At 43.9% G+C, this 14,603-nt stretch overlaps 1 long non-coding RNA gene and 1 other non-coding gene across 2 annotated transcripts; both read right to left on the reverse strand.

Moving 5' to 3' along the window:
- Window positions 1-210: 210 nt before the first annotated feature.
- On the reverse strand, window positions 211-3,411 carry LOC140687284 (uncharacterized). The gene is made up of 4 exons (XR_012061476.1): window positions 3,176-3,411; window positions 2,890-2,990; window positions 1,469-1,856; window positions 211-780 (listed from the first exon to the last, which is right to left on the reverse strand). It is a non-coding gene; the product is annotated as an uncharacterized lncRNA (long non-coding RNA).
- Window positions 3,412-5,222: 1,811 nt separating this feature from the next.
- On the reverse strand, window positions 5,223-5,298 carry TRNAV-CAC (transfer RNA valine (anticodon CAC)). Its single transcript has one exon. It is a non-coding gene; the product is annotated as a tRNA-Val (tRNA).
- Window positions 5,299-14,603: the final 9,305 nt, after the last annotated feature.

A 14,603-nucleotide genomic window follows, 5' to 3' on the forward strand; every position in this document is an offset into this window, starting at 1 on the left:
TATATTTATATTAAAATACCTTTTATATTTATAAATATATTTTATATTTTAATATATAATCATTTATAATTATACAATTATAACATATTCATAGATAACATAAATATATATTGATTATAACATACAATTATATAAGATTATAAATATAAATATTACAACTATAAATTTAATTTATAAATATAAATATAATTTGTGAAATTATAGTGTTCATTTATATATAATATATTTGAATTATATATTAGCATTGTCTGTTACATGGTTTAACTATGTATATTTTTGTGTATATGTACATATTATATATATATTTAAACACACATCCATACCATTAGAGTGTATACCTAATACTCATTAAGACTGAATTCTCACCACATTTGTTTTGTTGACAAGTCACTTCTCAAGCCATTGACCTCGAGTCTTACCTTGTGCCAAAATGCTCCTGATTTCCTTGCCTGATCTCCTATTTTCAGCTCAGCCCACAGCAGCGGATGCCATCAGTACCGTGCCCACGCTCCCTGGGCCTTCCCTGTTTGGTGTCCTCAGTCCCAAGGCTTCCACCTGTCGGCACCTGCACCCCTTTGTCTGAGAGCTGCTCAGACAGGCCCCACCCTGCCTGCACGCACTGCAGGCTGCAAGAGCTCTCTACACCTAACACTGGTCTTGCGATCGGTGATCGGATCTGGCCCTCCGGGTGGAGGCCCAGCTGGCATCTCTCGTCTTCTCTGACGTCTCCTCTGGGCCCATGAGTGAGCACACGCGTCAGACTCCAGGTCTGGTGGTTGCCTTTGACACAGAGGCATTTTTCTTTAGCAAGCCGGGGCAACAGATGGTTATAACAGCTTATACTTTGATATTTTCATAAACGTTTTTTCTCAAAAAAATTTCTTTGTAGTTAACTGTAGATATACAAAGAAAGCTATAACTTAGAATTTGGTTGTGTTGTTTTAGGTTTTGTATTTTTGGGGGATGATTCATTAATTTTTCTAAGTTTTACCAAAGTTTGTAGCTTACAGACAGGGGTATTTTAAATCACATAACTGCAGACAAATTGCAATATTCTTTTAAAAGTTCCTCTTTTTCTTCGTTATTATTAGGTGGTTAATATATTAGGAAGAAACAACAAAATCCTGTATGGGCTTTTTCTAAAAATTTCAAGATTCTTTGTCCAAATTTTAGATTCTCAGAATCAAAGCCTTTTACAGATTAAAAAATATTTTTCATTTTAGTTCTCTAGCTTTGCCGTGCCCCCTGGCTCCCCGTCAAGATTCTCTTAGTTGTGCCCAGCAGCATGTGGGTGGTTCAGACGGCCACCACCAGGTCACAAGAGGACCCCTTAGCACCCATGGAGCTCCATGTTTCCAACCCAGGGCCCGACGCTTTTGGTTTTTGTCGGTGGAGCCATTTCCCCTTCCATGATGGGCACTGTCCTCTGTTTCACCCAAAATGAAAGGATTGAGTTGTTTTCCCATACCTGAGGCCAGTTCTTTTGTCAACGGTGGCAGCAACTTAATTATTCTCCTACAAGGCAGGGCTGGAGCTGGTTCAAGCACTCCACCAATGGTCAGCAGGAGAAAAAAAAAATCATTAGAAAATCAATTTTCACTTAATTGAAGATTCTTCCTCCACACAGGAACAAAGTGGGATTTATCACCTCAGTTGTCTCCCAGCCTGGGTAATAACCACATTTTTGCCTGCCTGGAGTTTCCTGGGTAGATAAGATGTCTCCAGCATCCAGGAACAGCAGTATCACTCGCACTGACTTCTGGGGGTCTGAGGGTATCCAGGAAGGCAATAACCTGGGTGATGAATCCACTCGGGATGTGGGCAAAAGTTGCTCCACCAAAGGATGTTGAGAAATTCTGCTCAGGAGTAGAATTAATAAAAGTGAGAATGACCTACTAATATCCCTCTTTTTGCAGTGAATTTAAAGTAAACTTCTTCTTAGGGCTGCTTTTTATCCTTAGCATTTGCTACTGCCTATGGCATTGAGACTCCCAGGAAGTGCTGAGCCAAGGACCCCAGCATTTGCTGGGACCCCAGCATCTGGAGTGCCATCAGCATTGATGGGGATCATTCTGGGGCCCTGACACCCCTGGAGCTGCTCTTCCCTTCTTCCATATCAGGCTCCCCTACAAATGGCCACTTTGGAGACCAACTCTTCCCCCAAGACAACCACTGCTGCCAGTTCTGGGTCTAGACTGTTCCAGGGTCTGTTCACTTCCCAACCAATTGTTCTAAAAGATTCAGCTTGCAATAAGAAAGGGAATGGATCACTGGGATAAATCTGATATGGGTGAACTTATCAAAGTTCAATAAACATAAAAGTGATGAATTTTGAAGTCACATAATTAACTCAGGATTACATGAGCAATAACTGAGTAATTACACCTTTAATAATGCATTGAACTTGTCAGGAATACTTACTCATTCTGCTCAAATTTTTTAACAAGATAGCCTATAGCAAGTGACTGTAATTAGATACTGCCTCTGAAAACATCGACAGCTCCTAATTGATACCTTTTATTATAAAGCTAGATGCCAAACATTGCTGTTGACTAGACTGAGGAATAAGATTAGCTGGGTTAGGATCATAATACCTACTTGCAAGAATCTCATGCAAGTGGGAAAAAAAAATTCAGTTCAACCCATCAATCACCCACATTAAGTTGGTTCAAGGTTGCACTGGTTTGCTCTAAATTACAGCCTCACAGCAGCTGGAACTGTGGGTGCTGCATGGTAAGAAACTGGAAGCAGAAGAGGGCGGGGATGGAGAAAGGGTCCCTCCCTGCTTCCCCTCTCACAAAGATGGCCAGGAGAGACGGGTCTGGGAGAACGGAGGCGGCAAAAGGTCTTCATGCGAGGAGTGAAAGGAGACAATATATATGTTTTTACCTTTGGATGATGGATTTTTTTTCTCACTTCAAGGTTGATCTTCAGGGCTTTTATTGGCTGTTTTATATTTTCTCTAGAGTTATTTGAGAGATGACTCTAACCTTTGTAAAGATAAGAGAGAGAGGCTATGATTTAGGGATGCTGGGAATGTTCCCCATCCTCGGCTCCAGCCCTGGGATACCGTCCCTGTATGTTTTTCCCTAGACCCCAAACTCCTACTATACAGGAAGCCTTGAGAATCCTCTCAAGGAGGCAAATGTTTTAACTGGAATCAGAGGGCACATACCAAGTACTTCCGACAGCCCACGAGAGGCGATCTCTCCTGGTGGTTAAGAGCCTTGTTTGGATTCAGCTCTGCCAGGGTTCCCAGCTAGGTGGAAGGGAAACAGGCAGCGGGAGGTGGGGATCAGACAAGAATTGTAACTGCTCTGTGTCTCAGTGTTCTGGTCTACAAAATGGCCTTACAATCTGGTATTTGCAGGACCAGGGCATGCAGACAAATAGAGACACTCCCAACCAATGACTAAATATTTTAAGAAACTCTTAAAGCAAATATTTTCTATCCTTCAACTTTGACACATACACCTTCAAAATGAAAATGTGTAAAGCTATATCATATTTATATGATTAAAAGACATCAAAATAGAAAAGATGGCTGAGTTTAATTATTGCTGCATTGGTCTGAGTGTGCTGTTAGTGGAACAGGGGTGTCAGGTGAGTAATAAACTAAAGGCATATGTAATTCATACGTTATTTTATACTTATTCTGTAAAATTTATTTAACCTTTCGATTGCTTGGCAAAATTGCTGATGATGTTATTATAATCAGATTTTCACATAATTTTTTGTTCTATTGGCAAGAATGACCTAAATGATTATAACATAAATGTAGTTTATTCAGAGTGTATATATTTTCACATATTCATATTTTATCATCAAAATGCATTCATCAAAATGAATTCATATTTCATCATCAAATTGCATTCATCAAAAATGCAAACTAAAGTCAATGTTGGAAATGTACATATAAATGTAAAAATATTTTAAAAAGTAAAATGTAAAAAAAATTAAATGTTTTGAAAACAGTATTCTAAAACACTGAAAAGTACTTATTAAAAGCAAAAGGAAACAGAGAAAGGTTATTTTAAAAAGCAAAAGGCAAGCACCTTAAAATGAGTAAGTATCGATTATCCAATAGCAGTTAAAGTTGCATTTTTATTTATGAAAAAATGAAAGTTTTGTGGAAATTTTGGGAAAAAAACCCGACCAGCCTGGGATTCAGTATTCCTCCAGTTGTTTGTGTGCCGTGCCACAGTGGTATCACGCTTTCTGTATGTTATGTCTAGACTTTCATGTATTCAAATTTCAGAGAAACACGAACTGCTTAACATTGCAAAATATTCCATAGCTGCTATGTGCGACTGTTGTGAATACTGTGCTGATTTGAGAATAACTTGAGAACGCTAAACTGGAATACAAAAAGAAGCAAGAACATGGATGCTTGTCACCACCAGGAGATGATCCTTGGATGTAGAAGAATCTATAGTGTTCATGTGGATAGGAGAGATCTGACAAGCCAGTTCATTTATCTTTTCTCCCCTCTCATATCCTTTCCAACTTCAGAGCAGTGTCCATCTCTGAAGATGGCAGCAGTGCAACCCGCAGACCTCATGACATTCAAACACAGCCTTCTTTGGTTTCAAGGTCATCCACTGGGCAAGAGTAGTGACAAGCATTCCCTGGGATCTTAATAACATTAACTATGAGAGTGGCTGGGTTAGGGCACTGGGTGCCGCATGACAGGAGCACCGTGAGTTACTTACAATCTTTATTTAAATAAACCTTTGATTTTAAAATAGTTTTATATTCACAGAAAAATTGTGATGATGTTACAGAAAGCTCATAGATATGTAGTCTGCTCTGTTTTTAGCATCTTACATTATTAATACAGCGTCTTTGGTACAATTCATAGACCAGTAAGTGGTGCGTTATTATCAACTGAAATACTTAGTTCAGATGTCCTCAATTTTCCCCTAATATCCCATTTCCAGTCCAGGACCCCATCCCAGAATATCACATTATACTTAGGAGTCACATCTCCTGAGGGCCCTCCTGCATGTGAGTTTCTCAGATTTTCCTTGGGTTTGACGGCCTAGAGAAATTTGAGATTTGAATTTTGAGACTGAATTGGGATTTGTCTGATTTTTTGTAAGTATATTTTCAGTATGAAACATAGTTAAATTAGCATTCCGGATAAATAGCAAATACTTTTAAAATTTTTTTAATTTTGGGGGGCAGAGGTAGTTAGGTTTAATTAATTAGCTAATTTTTAATGGAGGTACTGGGGTTTGAACCCAGGACCTCGTGCATGTGGAGCATGTGCTCTACCACTGAGCTCTACACTCCTCCTTGACGTTTTTCTTATGATTCTACTGGGCTTACGGATTTTGGGAAGAAGTCCTCAGAGATGGTGTACCATTCTCATCACACAATGCTAAGGGTTCATAGTATCAACAGGCCTGATTCCTGTTGATGTTGAAAGGAGGGGGACTGACTGAGTAGAGCTGCAGACCTGTAAGGGTATGGATGCTAGGACCAGAAGGTCTGGGCTCAAACTCCAGCTCTGCCACCTGTAGGTCATGTGACCCTGGGCAAGTCATTTCACCTCTCTGCGCTTCAGTTTCTTCACCCGTCAAATGGACATATTACATACCGACCTACACCACAAGTTTGTTTTGAGGATAAAATCAGTATGCTCAAGGCATTTAAAATAGGCACTGGCCCACATTAAGGGCTATATAAATTTGTTGCTATTTTTACTAGATGCCATGTACCATGCCAGGGACTTTATGGGATATCTTTTTGCCTTGTATGCAACCCAGTCAGGGCTACTTAACTTACATTTTAAAGACAAACGCAGACAAGGAGATGCTGAAAATGAAGGATGCTTGTGTACTGGTAGGAATGAACTTGGCATGTATGAACACAGTCCACTTTGGGTAGGCAGAGGGACCAGAAACTGCTGACGTTTGGAGGGTTGGTGAGTAAAGATGGATCCCAAATAATGGGATGTAGTGACCAGAGACCGTCTGGGACTATAATCCTCCTTTTTCACCACCTACTGTGTGACCTTGGGAGGATAACTTCAGTACCTTGAGCTTCAATTTCCTCTTCTGTAAATGCAGATAAACTGACCTTCCTCCCAGGTATATTATATGTTTAAATGCATTTACATGTAAAAATCATTTATCTTTATAAATATAAAAGGCATGTTTACATGTATCTCTTTTTACATGTTTACCTTTATTTGGTTTATGCCATCTTTCTTCAACTCTAAGGTGCTGTTGTTTGTAGTCCCCACCATCAATTTAACAGCAGGTCTTTGAAGGCCGGAGAAATACTGCCACTTTAAATGTAAATGTTAAATATAAAATGAATCCTCATTACAGAAATTATCAAATATGAAATGAAAGTCCTTCTCAGAACAGAGAAATGAAGCAGTAGAATCTCATTAAGTATCTCTCCCTCTCTCCTCCATCTCTTCTGCTAAACGTTCCTTCTAAATTACAGACCAACTCCCTGGGACTTAGCCCACAGCCCTGGGCTTGCCCAGACTCTGCCTGTGGTCGCCTGACAGGCAAGGCCTGCAAGAAGGGGGGTCTCAGAATGGTGCTTCAGTGGACTTTCAGCTCCAGGGAGGTAGAAACTGCCTTAGGGGGTGTGCAAATTCCTCAGCTTTGAAGAATTTCAAAGTTAAACATCATTAAATCATTAAACAGGACATGAGAAGGGAGTTAATACGCAGAGAAGCAAAGCTAATTTGGACTCTCAGGTGACTAGCTCAGAATTGCCCACTTAAACTCTGACCCTTTAATTCATAGAAGCAGGTTCTGGGTCCCAGAGATGACTCCCCCTGCCACCGCCTTCAAAGTCTGGTCCTCTCTGATGGCCAGGGTAGAGGTACCGAGCCTCAGTAGAGAGCCTCTCACCACCAGGAAGGCTCCAATAATAATATGCCAAGCAGAGAGCAAAATTATCATTTGCCTCTGGCAGCTCCTTGGCAGCCTCTGATTTTAATGGATTTTCAAATGCAGCTCTCTCTTGCTGGGACATCCCAAGATTTGATCAGTGATTCTCGAATGGGGTAATTCTGTTCCTCTCCACCACCTGAGGGGACATGTGGGAAGTCTGGAGATAGTTTTGGTTGTCTCAGCTACTGACACCTAGTGGGCGGAGGCCAGGAGTGCACAGGCCAGACCCCTTGCAGAGAATTACCTCCCTCCACCCCTGCCAGTGTCAAAAGTGCTGAGACTGAGAAACCCTGGATTAGACTTACGGAGGTGACCTCCCCTCAGGCCTCTCTTCCTGAAGGCAGAGGGACTCTGAATGCCCCCCACTTTCCTTTGCCTCCAATTTCTGGCCCTGACAAAATGTGGAGAAATGGTATCTGGGTTCTGGAGTCAGAACTACTATATATAAAATATGTAAACAAGGCCTTACTGTACAGCACAGGGAACTATAGTCAATATCTTGTGATAGCCTATAATAAAAAATATGAAAAGGAATATATATATATATATATATATATATATATATATCTGAATCACCAGAAATTAACACAACACTGTAAACTGATCATACTTACTTTAAAAAAAATTTAAGAAAGAATTCCTTGGCTTGAAACTCTGCTGTGTACCTCAGGAGTTATAGGACTCTGGGGAATATCACTGCACATTTGTAAGCCTCAGTTTTCCCATCTGTAACATGGTGATAACAGTGGTCGTCACTGAGTGACCGTGTGGAATTTAATCCCTGTGGTTATGTAATAAGTACTCACTAAATGTCCACTGCTGTGCCCGCCTCCAGACTGAACATCCTTGTTTCAGAAAGGTTTGAATTTACTATATACAGTCAACCTGCATTTATTTCCCAAATCGATGCAGGCTTTACTGCCAGGTCCTGGACCTTGAAACCCCAGGCTCCTGTCTCTGTTACTGATCTGCTGCCCGTCCTCAGGCTTCATTTCCTTCCATCACGATCGTTGCAATAGACTGAATCACCGGCATCCCTGTGTTAATCAGAATCTCTGCCAGACTGAGCTATTGGAAGTGACAATCTGAACAGATTGCTCTCATGCGGACTCTTGCCACAGGGCCTCAGCGCTGCCTACAGAAGGAAATTCATATTTCTTATCATGCCCTCGAGGGCCTGCACCCTAAACACTTACTGTTTGCTTTGTCTCACCTTCAGCGATATTCAACTTACACTAGTTCCCTAACACACTGATCTGTGTCTTCCCGCTAAGCCTTTATTTATGACATTCCCTCTGTCTGGAGTATTCCACTCCTTTTAAAATTTTCCCATCAAATGTTTATTTTCCAAGATTCTGGCCAGGGGTAACTCAGCTGGGAATCCATCCCCAGAGCCCAAGGTGGTCCAGCCTTCTTTACCTGCATGCCCACGACACAGAGGGTAGGCTTCCAGTCTAGTAAATTCCTTAGAGTGCTGGATTTGGGGGAAAATAGGTTTCACCCACAGATCTTTAGAGAAAGACATTCTCCTAGAAAGAAACCATTGAAACTGGACTCTTCTATCCTTCTAACTGGATCAGGGGTCTGTCATAGCTCGGGGACTTCCTGAGTCTCCAGCCTCATGGTGTTGAAGTGAAAAAGCCAAATGCGCCTCTGTTCCCTTCTGCCTCTGTGATCCTCAGTGAGTCACTTACCCTCATCTGTACAAGTGGCGTCATGATCTCAGCCCCCTAGGTTTCTTTATGCAGAGGAAGTGAGACAATTTATACTGAGAATTCAGCACTGAACCTAGTGTTAGTGCTCACGGATAACCACTGCTCGTATTACTGGTCATGTCGGCCTTGAAGGGAACGGTAGACCAGGTGTGACTGTGGGGTACACACATTCACCTGGGAGGCACGGTGAACCAGGAGATCTGCATGTGGGATCTTCCGAAGTAACTTTGTTAGAGCCGAGCTGCGCCAGGCTGGACGGCCTGGGCCCTGGAGTGTGCCCTTATGTGTGTGGGCACGTGCGTGTGCGTGGCTGCGTGTGTGTGTGTATGTCTGTACGTGTGTGTGTGTGTGCACATCTGTACATGTGTGAGTGTGCACTGACAACTGGGAAAACTGTCTAAAGTCAGGGGTGACCGTGGGGTGTGAGCTCCCTCTCCGGGGTGGGGTCATGCCGTGAGGCAGCACAGGAAGATCCCGGGAGGCCCGTGAGCCGCAGAGAAGCATTAGGGTCCTTCTGTGACAAGCCCTAGGAAGCAAAGGAAAGGTAAGCCAAGCAGGGTCGAACTTAACCTCCCCTGAGCCAAGGGAGAGTTGGGCCAGGGAAGGCTTTCGGTTGTCACGTTTTCGCCTGAAGACTTACCCTGACCTTCAGCCTCAGGCTATGAGGGCCTGAAGGAGGCCAAGGGAAGCAGCCGGCACACTCACTCAGCTCACAGTTATTGAGCATCCAGAGACAGCTGGTGCTTCCGGTAGGCTGGTGAACCAACGAGATGGCTCTTGACCTTCTAGAGCAATATTCCAGCGACGAGACCAAGGGAAAGAGAAGTAGTGAAATAAACGATGGCAGACACTTGGAGGGGATGAACAAGACTCGGTGTCAGAGAACTGTCTGGAATGGGCACTGCTGAGAGATTCCACAGACCGTTCCTGTGTCCGAGGTGAAGGGTCATTTATCCGCCCCACACGTATCTGTGGATCATTTGCTGCGTGCCAGGCATGGTGCTGTCTGTTAGGTTAAGTGAGTTCTTAGTCAAGTGCATAGACACAGGTCTTCCTTCCGGTCATTTTCTGAGACCTGCTTGGCTCCTTGTTAAAACAGTGCTTATCACAAACTGGTCGGTGCATCTCTCGTTAACAAAAGCCATTCCATGGTTTCAGTTCATTGTGTTTTATTTTCTTCTATGCAAAAGGTAACGTGAAGTGGTCAAATGAAAGGTTTTCGGCAGAAAGTGAAGACACCATACCTTTTTTTTTTACCCCCCTCAGCTCTGCCGTGTGCTAGCTTTGCAGCCTTGGGCGACTCAGTCCATCTCCCTGGTTCCTTGTTCTCCCTCTGAAATGAGGCTGAAATGACAGCTGGCGCCTCTTTCAGCTCCCAGGTAGCTGCGTAGAAATGTTAGCTTTTCTGAGGAAGTCAAATAAGTGTTTTTGTTTTATCAACCCATGAATTTATGTTTTACTAAAAGATGGATATTTTAGCTTCTTTCAATAAAAACTTGTTATCAGTTACCCTAAGATTAGGGCTGTTATGTGGTCCTACTCTGAAAGTCCTATGCTTTAACTAATTTAAATAATTAATATTCAACCACTGTTTTCCCCCTACAGTCAGTGTTACAAGATTTTGTGTGTGTAAAGATTTAAACTCAATAAACGGTATCTTGGATCGGGTTCACTAGAAAAAAAAAGTGACATCTTCTTTAAAGCCACAACCACAGTTGTACTGAACTCCGTGAAACCCATTCCTCCCATGAAATCATTTTCAAACAAAATTTATATTTGATTCGTCACTTTGCAGCTCTGTGGCCTTGTACACGTTCCCTACTTCTTCAGTGAGTCTCAGCATCCTCATTGGGAAAAAGGATTTCCAGGCGTATCCTTCAGTCTGTGCTTTCTCTCCTAGGAGGTGTTTGTCCTGTTTCGGAAATCCAAGGAGAGGCTCTGACAAGAGCCGGCAAGCCCGGCTGTTTCTGGATCCTGATAGAACAGGGCCGCCTCACTGGGCATCTTTCTCTCGCTTTGGCACTTGAAGACCCCGAGGTTGCGGGAAAAAAGGGTGACTTTTGTTAAACAGCTGCAGCTCGGCAGTTGGGTTGGAGGTCACCGAGCTCCGTCAGAGGCGGCGCGTAATGTACTTATTTATCACGTCCGCGCGCCCACGTCCCTTCAGTTTGTTCTGCCCAAGGCCGTTGGGGTCCGACAGAGATCAACAGTGTTTCTATAGAGATGAAGCTGCTCGTCAAAACCCGAATTAGATGTTAAATCTTTTTGAAGTGGGGAGGAGGTGAGGGGCGGGAGGAATCACATTGAGCTAAGAATTTATCCTGTGTTGTTTCCTGTGAGATAATGTCCCCTGGAAAGATTTGTTGCTGGGCAAGCTGCAAACTGCTGTTTCAGGCTGATAGGTGTTGCCAATTCATTGTGATGAATTCTGCCAGTCAGAAAAGTACTTTCCCCTCTCATTCACCGGCGCTGGTTGGAAACGGACAATGGTTTTAAGAGCTGGGACAATGTACAATGGCATGTCTGGGATGTGTGGAATCAAAGATGCTTCGATATGCACTTGGTGCTGCAAAGAAAAGCCAAAAAGATACCAGGCTAAAAATGGTCTGACCTCAGCCCTTGGTCCCCAGCCCACATTCTCAGATGCACTTTTCCTAGTTACTCGCTGGGTGAGACCATGCTCAGATGCCACCCCAATCCCCTGCTGAGCTCCCAAACGGCCCCAATATCCCATCCCTGTTAGGCTCGGAGGAAGCACAACAAACTAGACTCTGGAGTCAGACAGATCTGAGCGCAAATTCTGATTCTATCCCTAATGCGCTGATCTGGACAAATTCCATTAGCACTGTGACCACTGCATTCTTCAGCTACAAACTGGAGATAACCACTTATGGGTCTGCCTCACTATCTGAACTCTCACTATCCACACTCTTGCTGTCCAAATACAGGAACTGAACAGATTCAGTACATTGTTTGTTTTAATTGAAGTATAGTCAGTTTACGATGTTGTGTCAGTTTCCAGTGTACAGCATAATGTTTCAGTCATCCGTACACATACGTATATTTCTTTCCATATTCTTTTTCACTATAGGTTACTGCAAGATATTGAATATAGCTCCCTGTGCTGTACAGAAGAAACTTGCTGTATATCTACTTTATATACATATATTAGTTAGTACCTGCAAATCTCAAACTCCTAACTTACTCCTTCCCGCACCCTTTCCCTCCTGGTAGCCATAAGTTTGTTTTCTATGTCTCTGAGTCTGTTTCTGTTTTGTAAATCAGTTCATTTGTGACTTTTCTTTTTTTAAAGATTCCACATATGAGTGATCTCATATGGTATTTTTCTTTCTCTTTCTGGCTTACTTCACTTAGAAAGATGATCTGCAGGTCCATCCATGTTGCTGCAAATGGCATTATTTTATTCTTTTTTTTATAGTGGAGTAGTATTCCATTGTATAAATATACCATAAATTCTTTATTCAATCATCTATCAATGGACATTTAGGTTGTTTCCATGTCTTGGCTATTGTAAATAGTGCTGCTCTGAACATTGAGGTGCATGTATTTTTTTGAATTAGTGTTTCCTCCAGATTATGCCCAGGAGTGGGATTGCTGGATCATATGGTAAGTCTATTTTTCATTTTTTGAGGAATCTCCAAACTGTTTTCCATAATGGCTGGGCACTTTTGATACTTCTTGCTGACCAAAACCCAAGGCCACCCTCTAGAAAGCTGGAAATCTGCTGCTACCCTCATTGGCTCAGGGAGCCAAGCCTGGCCAGGTGCACCATCTACTCCAACCCTGCCCCCTCCTCTGGACACCTCCATGTCTCTCTCGCTGGTACCTGGCTTCCTCCTCTTGACCTTACAGCTTTGGATCAACAACTTCTGGTGTTTGCTTCAGTTCTCTCCAAGGAAGCATCTCGCAGGTTGCCTTTCTCAGCCTCACACACCAGAGGTTACCGGCCTTTGGCCACCCTGGTCTTTGGCCACTAGCTGCAGAAAACCATTGCAGTCTGGTCCTGCTACGTGCTAGGGGCAGCCTGGCACTTTTCCTCAGGTCTGTGACACTCCTGTGGAAATATTCTGTCAAATGGATATAGCCTTCTCCTCCCTGCTGCCTCCACACATCTCCACTCTAGCCAAGGAACCATATGGACCCTTGAAAATAAACTCCAGACAGAAGCACATGTGGAAAGAGCTCTGGGATCTTTCCTGGCTTTGGCTGCAAGTTCCTCTCTCCCCCTGGGCCTTGGTTTGCTTCTCTATTCAAGAGGGTGAGAAGCTCTCAAAGTACATGTGCATTTTCCCAGGGTCTCTGTCATCTTCTGGGTTACCTTTGGGGATCTCTCCTCTAGAAGGTGAGGGAGGTTGGGAGGGAAACGGCGGGAAGGGCCACCTGCTTCAGGAGGTTATGGGGTGAGTGAGGGCATCCTTCATTGGCAAGGCCACCCCAATTTGCTTCCTCGGCTGTCTGCACTTAGCTAAGGCTGAGGCAGAGTGGCCCAGGGCACCCACACCACTATCTGCATTCCCAGTTTCCCCTTCCTCCCCAAACTGCCCAGGTCTCAGAAGCTGCCTTTCTGAGAGTTTTAAGCTGAGCTGGAAAGGTTCACTGAACAAATTGTCAGTGAGGCAGTGACTGGTCATAAACATGACCAGAAGACACTCAGGGAGCTCCCATGGGGAACACAGACAGATCTTTGCTTGCACAGCCCGAGGGTCTAGGGGGCTGAGCAGAAACACGGACCTGGAGCCCGGTGATGTGTGAATGTGACACCCAAGGACGATGTGCTTCACCTGGGCAGGGTAGGGGGGCATCCCTACATAGTCAATTCTCCAGTGACCCTGCCCCCCAAATCTGAGCCTCCCCTGCACCAGCTGTAGGACACTTTCTGGAACATGTGGATCTTCCTTGTGGACAGATTCCTATCTAGGCTGAAGGTGTTTGTCCCCGTCTTCAGGGCTCTGCTTGGTTATAGAGCTGCTTAGGGGCTGAGCTTATGTCCTGGGTGCATGGCCTTCACCATCTAGTGACTGTTTAGGGAGCAGCAAGAGAAAGAAGGGGGGAGATTTGAGGGAGAGTAACTCAAATTGTGTGACTCGGATCCTTTGCATCAGAATCACCGGCCCCAGTTCTGATTCAGTCTGTCTGGGGGGGTCCCAGAAACATGAATTTAAATAAGATGCCTGAGCAATTCTTAATGCAGAGTGAAAATATAAAATCAAAGGTATGGATGACTTTGGTATTTGGCTCCTAAACGGCTCCTATGAAGGAGTGACATAATAGCCAAGTTCATGGACTCTTGTGTTTGAATCCCACGTCTGCCTCTTGCCAATGTGTGACCTTGGGCAAGTCACTTCTCCTCCTGCCTTAATTCCCCATCTGTGAAGTGAGGATGTTGATAACAGTGCCTAAGTCAAGGGGTTGTTGAGGATTAAACAGTTTCTACAACACAAGTGTTTCTGAGAGAAACTGTGAACCGATCCAGCACAGCAATTCTTCGCTGGTAGCTTTACTGGGCTGACAGACAGAGGGGTCCCTAGTGGGGTGGCGTGTGGGCTCCAGGTGGGCGCTGGGGGCTTGAAAATGAATGACAACCACAGTCTACTTGCAACACCAGGGGGGCCAAGGAGGGGCTGTGCCAGGAAGAAGGACCGTTCTTTAACCCATCTGATAGACCTTCCTGGTGGACTCTAAGCTCCTTTTTACCTCCTGGACTATGCAGAAACTTCTGGGTTTCTGCTGCACAGCAGGAGAGCTGAGGTGGTCAGGAGTACCAACAGCGCTCTCTCTTTGCTCACTCATCCTTTTCTGTGATATAATTCTGAATCAGCCACCTGCATGCCCTTGTAGGGGCAGCCTGTGAGGTCCCCTCCTGCAAGTGTCCCATATGGGCAGCCACATCAGAGTTTCTTTTCAGCTTCCCACTTGGTGCAGAGAAGAAAGGAAGAACCCCATCTCT

Source organism: Vicugna pacos, chromosome 19 (assembly GCF_048564905.1).
Source record: "Vicugna pacos chromosome 19, VicPac4, whole genome shotgun sequence".
Taxonomy (NCBI): Eukaryota; Metazoa; Chordata; class Mammalia; order Artiodactyla; family Camelidae; genus Vicugna; species Vicugna pacos.